General features: G+C 36.6%; 1 protein-coding gene across 1 annotated transcript in view; it reads right to left on the minus strand.

The window, feature by feature from the left end:
• Positions 1 to 417, minus strand: part of LOC139320275 (melatonin receptor type 1A-like) — a 2,942-nt gene extending 2,525 nt beyond the window's left edge. The window contains exon 1 of the mRNA XM_070948515.1: positions 378 to 417. The gene's annotated coding sequence lies outside the window, so the exon portion shown is untranslated. The remainder of the gene's footprint in view (positions 1 to 377) is intronic.
• Positions 418 to 7,717: the final 7,300 nt, after the last annotated feature.

Raw genomic sequence — 7,717 nt, forward strand, 5'->3', positions numbered from 1 at the left:
AGAACAGAGTTCTCTTATCTTTATTATATTCCCTCCCCCCTTATTGTAGTACATTTACTAATGAGAGGAGAATCCCTGCATAAAAAAGGTACTGCAAGGAACAGTGGCGGATTAAGGCTCTTGGTGCCCACAAATCTTGGTGCCCACTCGTTTGTACATACTGTACAAAAGAAACCAAGCTTAAGCTATATAAAAGTTCTACAAAAATGCAATACAACATCCATTTTAATATTTCACAAGTTTAATGTATCGAAGTTCCAATTGTCTTGACTTGAAAGACAAAACTTCATTTTTTTTCCTTTCTCAACTTTGTGGTTCCCCCTTTGGGCCTGGTGCCCTACGTGCTTAGTCTGCTTAATGGTTAATGCACCACTGACTAGGACTACTTTCATTTTTGAACTCACAAAAGTTTAGAACAACCAATTTGTCTCTTACCATATTAATTATTATTATTATTATTTATTGAACTTCTATACCGCCCTTCTCCCAAAGGACTCAGGGCAGTGCACAGCCATATTAAAACACATATAAACCAAAAAATTTAAGAACAATTTAAAAACAAATATATAAAATTTGTCCCACAAAATTTAAAAACTAACAAACATCCAATTTAAAAATCCCTATTAGGCCAGCCCGGCTTGTTGGAATAAAAGAGTCTTCAGGGCGCGGCAAAAGGTACATAGGTCGGGAATCATACGGACCTCTAGGGGCAGTTCATTCCAGCGGGCTGGTGCCCCCACAGAGAAGGCTCTCACCCTGGATATCACCAGTCAACATTGTTTGGCCGATGGCACCCTGAGGAGCCTCCCCCTGTGGGAGTGTATTGGCCGGTGGGAGGCTATTGGTGGCAGAAGGTGATCTCGTATATACTCCGGTCCTAAACCATGAAGCGCTTTAAAGGTGGTAACCAATACCTTGAATCACACCCGGAAAACCACCGGGAGCCAGTGCAGTTCACGCAGGAGAGGTGTTACATGGGTGCGCCATGTCACCCCCATAATCACCCGCGCGGCCACATTCTGGACCAGTTAGAGCCTCCGAGTGCTCTTCAAGGGGAGCCCATATAGACGGACCATGATGATGGCATGAGTGACCGTGCGCAGGGCATCCCGGTCCAGAAAGGGACGCAACTGGCGTATCAGGTGAACCTGATAAAAAGCTCCCCTGGCCACAATCATCATATGCTCTTCGAAAGATAGCCATGTATCCAGGAGAACACCCAAGTTGCGAGCCCTCTCTGAGGGGGCCAAGATCTCGCCCCCAATAGTCAGCGATGGAACCATATTAGACTATGATTAATGTTATAAAAGGAAGACAGTTTGCTGAAGTGATTAATGCCACAAGGTAGAACCCAGAGTCTATAAGTTCTAGCCCTGCCTTGGGCACACAGCCAGTTTGGTGATCTTGGCCAATCACTTTATTTCAGGCCAAAGAAGGAGGCAATGGCAAACCATTTCTGAAAAATGTGCCAAGAAAACTGCAGGGATTTATCCAGGCAGTCACCAAGAATTGGACAGGATTGAATGGAAGAAAAATAATTATGAGAATTTCTGCTGCAGTAGAATGAATAAATGAATGGATAAATATATAAATTCAAGAAGGGAGGGAGGGAGGGAGGAAGGAAGGGTGGGAGGGAGGGAGGGAGGAAGAAGGGAGGGAGGGAGGAGAGAAGGAAGGAAGAAGGGAGGGAGGGAGGAGAGAAGGAAGGAAGAAGGGAGGGAGGGAGAAGGGAAGGAAGGAAGGAAGGAGGAGGGAAGGAAGGAAGGAGGGAAGGAGGGAAGGAGGGAGGGAGGGAAGGAAGGAAGGAAGGAAGGAAGGAAGGAAGGAAGGAAGGAAGGAAGGAAGGAAGGAAGGAAGGAGAAGGCTGTTTTCTGGCTACTTTTCTTCTTCTGCAGGTAATGTTGACTTTGGAACAGAGGAAGTTTTCATCTGTTAAATTATATCATTGGGCAGTTTAATCTGGCATCTCTGACATTAATTGGCTGACGTTCTCCAGATTTAGGTTAGATTTCTTTCAATTTAGCAAGAAAGCTGGGGAACACAATTTGAAAATTTCAACATCATGAATGTTTTTAAATGTGTGAATCTATTCTTTCTGTATTCACTTTCACCCATTTTATATCCCCCCCCCCAGAGCCTGAAAGGACTAGTATTACTAGCAACAACATTACAGGTTGGCCCTTGGTTGATGGTCACTTATTCAGTGATTGTTTCAACCTGCGATGGCAGTGAATGAGTGATATTTCTAACCAGTTCTCAGAGTTCTTGATTTCCTGCCAGCTTCTCATAACCAAAGTCAATGGAGAAACCAGCAGGAAATTAGAAGTTGTATTCATGGGAAATCTTTGCTTAGGGACCCATGGTGATTTGCTTAACAATGGTAACTGGAGACTACCAGAATTGCCATGGCATTGTCATGTGATGTTGTGTTTTATGACCATATTGCTTAGCAATGGAAATTCTGGTCCAATTACACAACAGTTCTCTAATGACACAAAGTTATACAAAAAGGTACATAGAGAATACTCCCAGATGAATAACTCATATATTTACTATATAATATATTCTGATTCAGAGATTTATCTTTTGATGTAATTGATACTTTTAAGGGACATACTAGCAATTTATATTATATAGTTAAGATTTGTCATTGTGATTACTCAACTGAGCTGCTTGTATTAATATTTTTCATTTGGATTGCTTGTTAAATCAGATAGAACGATTTGGTGGAATATGAAATAAACATTGTGGTCTAGAATGTTGTTATTCAATGCCAGCCAATCATAACTTTTTCTTATTGTTCCACATCATTACTTCTTCCTCTCCAACAATATATAATTAAAAACTACCCTGTATGAAATTTTCTTTCCCTTTATTTTCTTTCTTAATTCTGTTTATATTTTTATATTCTTGATATGTCCTTGAATGCCCCTCCCTTATCTTTAGACTTTTGATATCAAGTTTACTTTTGCCTTTCATATATCTGTCTGCTGATAACCTATGCACACCCTTATAAATATGAAATGAAATGAAATCTGCTTTGATTTGAGGTACTTGAGACAGTTGTATAAAGGCGGGCAATTTTTACAATTATGAGAAGGACTTTGTCTCTTGTTTCTCTGATTCCTGTTGTCCAGTTTAAGAGTCCAGAATTGTGAGATATGGGTGATGAATCAGAAAAGTCCCTATTTTTGATGAACAATTTTTGATTTCATAAGTTCATTGTTAATAGTAGATTTCAGTTTTAAGTACAGTGTAAAGCAGGTTTGGGCATTAACTTAGCAAATATGTGAGTAGAATATACAGCATTGAGCAGAATATTCTAGAAAATGTAGGACACAAATGTCCTATTTGCAAAGGAGATTTACAAAAAATATTCTGTAAAACCCATACAGCTTATCTGTATGTTAACTTTAGAAGCTGCTAAGTTGATAGACAGGTAGCTAGCAAGAGATGTAGGTAGCACATGAGGGATAATACTTGACTCACTTCCAAACTTGGTAAATCATATTGATTCATTGGAATAATTTCACTTAAGAGTGTCTCTTAGGAAACATATGACATTCTGGAAAGAGGGCTAAATCATTCTAAATGATTCAGTTGAGTACAGGATTCTGGATCCAAATCCAAATCATTAATATATAATTGATTTGTTTAATATATCTCAAAGAAGTTTCTTTTTATCTCAGGGTGAAGTGATAGCTAAGTTTTTTTTAAAAAGAAAGACTTAAGTGTGCGTGTGTGTGTATGTGTGTATGTGTGTGTGTGTTTTATGAAGAAAGCTACAAAACTCCAGGTAATTGGCAAAAGAATTTGCAGTCCATAGATGAAAAAGTCATTCTTCCTTGCCTCATCCCATCTGTTATTAGACATTCTGCAATAATGTCTTGCATTCATATTCCGAAGTACAATAAATCCATTTTAAGTTTTCTCTCAGTTGCAGCTTTAATCTGAGCCCATCTTCACATCGGTTTACAAAAGAAAAGTTGACATGAAAATATACCTTCATGTACTTTTTGCCACAAATATACATTTATGTGCTCTTTTTCCAATATGTATTTGGTTTTTATATTCATATTTTTGTGTAGATTGTTCCTTAGCATAACTGGGTTTTTTTGCATGCAGGGAAGAAAATTACAAATTGTCTTGATATTTTTTAAATGTGCAGCCTTTCATCATATACATATTCAGAATCATCTTTTTAACTATGAAGGATATGAATTTGGTCAATTTGTATACAAAAATTATGTAGGATGACTTCCCCCCCCTCCTATATCTAATTCTAAATGTGGACTTTATCATAAAGCTTTTGGGAATTTGGATCAATTTGTTCATTTGAATAAAAATAGAAGCAATTTAATCACATTGTCTAATACTTGGAAGTTGCTGCTGATATTCCCAGACAGATGCAAAGGTAGACAAATAAGTAGATAGAGATATGGTAGATATTTATTCTGTTACTGTTTAATGATGAGAGATTCACTGCAGGCAAATAAATATTTACAATCCCACTAAATTTTTACTTATTCATGAATATGAATGTGTTTGTTACTACATTGCTTTCAGCATTATTGAGATGTTCAAAATAGTAGAAACTTACGGGTATATATGTATTACAACTAAGGTAAAAATTTATATTTTCATGGCTTATGGACAATTCTTTGTTCAAGATCTGTGGTACTCCCTTTTTACCCAGCTACAATTCCCATTGGTTTCTGGAAATTGAATTTAAATCTGAATTAGAAAAGCAATAACTCTTTTCTGAGCTGCAATTTGATAGCATCTTTACACCTTATTTTAATTCCTATTTTAGATACTTTCAGATAGGGCAGTTTTGTGCTATTCATTCATCTACATCAGCTTGGCTGTCTCAGGAATTCTGGGAGTTTAAGTCCACAGGTTGTAAAAGGGCCACAGTTGCCCACCCCTGATCTACATAGCATTCAAAATACACAGATAGTCTTCACTTACAACAGTTCATTTAGTGACTGTTCGAAGTTACAACTTTAAACTGAAAAAAATGACTTATGACAGTTTTTTACACTTAAGATCACTGCAGCATCCCCATGATTACAATTTACATTTGAATGCTTGGCAACTAACTCACATTTATGTTGCAGTTGCAGTGTTCCCGGGTCATGTGATCCCCTTTTACAACCTTCTGACAAGCAAAGTCAATAGGGAAGCCAGATTCACTTAACAGCCGTGTGACTAATTTAACAACTGCAGTGATCACTTAACAAACATAACAAGAAAAGTCATAAAATGGAGCAAAACTCACTTAACAAATTTCTCACTGAACAACATAAATTTTGGGTTGAGTTGTGGTTATAAGTCGAGGGCTACTTGTATACCAGCATGACTTTATTCAAATTACATTTTTTTGCCAATTGTTAACACTTTATTTCTGAATTATTTTTAACTTAAAATAAATTTATGCCATCAGAAAGTTTTGTAGGTAAGTGATGTATTTTAGATAAATGATGTGTTTTAGATAACTGATGTGATTTATTTTTATGGAAATATTTTGTTTCACATTTATGGTCTCAGTATAATTCATGCAGAAGACGATCATTTGTCTAACAAGTCACTCTCTGATTTGTTCACACAGCTGCAGTCTGTGATTGTGACTGCTGTTTTAAAGATTATTGTTCTTTCTGACTTGCCAGTATTTATCTTGTTACTGAATTCCTAGTTTCACAGGATCTGCTAAATTGTAGCCTCTCACAATAAGCTAATGATCTGTTTCAAACTTACTTCTTCAGATGACTAATTAATTCTGTCCCACAAGACACAAGACAGTATAGAGCCTTGGTAGTACAGGGGTTTAAGGCACCCTGTTATTAAGCTTATTAAGACCAGCTGCCTGCAATTACTGCAGGGTTCGAATCTCGCCAAGGCTCAAGGTTGACTCAGCCTTCCATCCTTTCTAAGGTAGGTGAAATGAGGACCCAGTTGTGGGGGCAATAAGCTGACTTTGTATAAATATACAAAAGAATGAAGGCTATTGCTGAGCACATTGTAAACCGCCCTGAGTCTTCGGAGAAGGGCGGCATATAAATCAAATTAAAAAAAAAAAAAAGTGGTTTAAAAAAAATTCCTTCCAGACTATGAAACTTTTAAAATTCTGAAATGAAAATTACATCTTAGGGTCAAATTATTATGAATCTCCCCTTTTTTTCCTCTTTTCATCTGGAATCTGCTTCTCCTGGAATTACATACTTTGGGCTTAATGCATAGCATGATTCTTTTTTATTGTCTCTAATTATATACAAGAAGAGGAAGATTTATTTCTTTGATATCCAGCATACTTGACTTAAAACAACATCCATAGCTGATTTTGAGAGGGGCTAACCAGCTCTTGTTACAAAATTCTACTACTCTACCGCCTGATTCCCCTTATATTTTACTCGTCTCCTGTCCAGCATAGCTACCAAGGCCAATTTCATCTATTATGTTATAATGGTGCATTTCACCACACAATTCACCATCTACCGAGCAATGGATGGAGACATGCCAAGTCATTTTTATTTTGCAAGACTTTGACAGTGATTGCTGAAAGCCGACTGTAGTTTTACACCATGGAAGTTTCTCACATGAAAGTGAGAAACATGAAAACTCTAAGATCATCTAAAACAAGCCTTAGTGTTAGAATAACTGTCAAAATCCCTAACAATTATTTTTTTTTTTAAAAAAAACCCCACATCTTGTGAGCAAGCTAAATCCTGAGAAAAGGGGATGGATTATTTCCTTCAGTGATATCTCACATTAGCTTTAGGGATATACCAGAGTGCTGACTCGGTATAGTTACTCCCAGGCCTAAAGAGAACCTGGGAAAGGTACTTTTGTAGTTGCCTTTCTCTGACCTCATCTCTTTCCTATTTTGATTTTGTATAATTAATGATAATTCTTTTTCATTTTCATTCTACACAGCAATGACACTTCTTGTATTTTTAAATTTCTTTGTCATCATTTGTTACCACTAGCCAATCTGCATCATAACAGTATTGAAATTCTGGTCACTTAGTCAAATTTGCAGATGTCACAACACAAATAATTTTAAATAGAAGAATTTTACATGGAATAAAGTACAGATCCCTTAGCTAACGATATACTATTTTGGGGAGTAGCCTATGAAAATACCTGAGCAGGGATCAATGCATACCCGCGTTTTAAATTGGTGACATGCTCTCAATGGCAGCATCAGATTAACTTCAGAAGTTTCTAACAACACAACTCTTCTGCTTAAATAGTTGTATGGTGAACCTTATTTCTCCTTCATTAAGTTGGCTCCACATGAATGTTATATGGTAGTAGTTACTGCTACACAAGAGACAGTAGGTTTTGACAACAGAAATATTCTGATGGTCAGATTTTAAAATTCACCAGGATAGAATAAAGTAAGAATTGTGAATTATTGAAACAAGGAATATAAAGAGAGACTAAATCTGATAACATGCTCATTTATTCCAATTTTCTGCAGGTTAATCAGATGCTAATAAAAAGCTCATATACTGTAACAACCTGGTTGCATTTGTTCCTCAAGTAAAGTATTCATGAAGAAATATTCATGGAGTATCAAGTGTTCATGGACAGATTTATATAGACTTTATTAATGGGATAATATATAACCTATTATTTCAATCCACTTTTATTTCAAGGGTTATTTAGAGAAAACAAATTATTTTGTTAACAACTGGTTTTATCATGTCTGTTT

Source organism: Pituophis catenifer, unplaced genomic scaffold, assembly GCF_029215685.1.
Source record: "Pituophis catenifer annectens isolate HBS135680 unplaced genomic scaffold, rPitCat1.0.hap2 SCAF_8, whole genome shotgun sequence".
Classification (NCBI taxonomy): Eukaryota; Metazoa; Chordata; class Lepidosauria; order Squamata; family Colubridae; genus Pituophis; species Pituophis catenifer.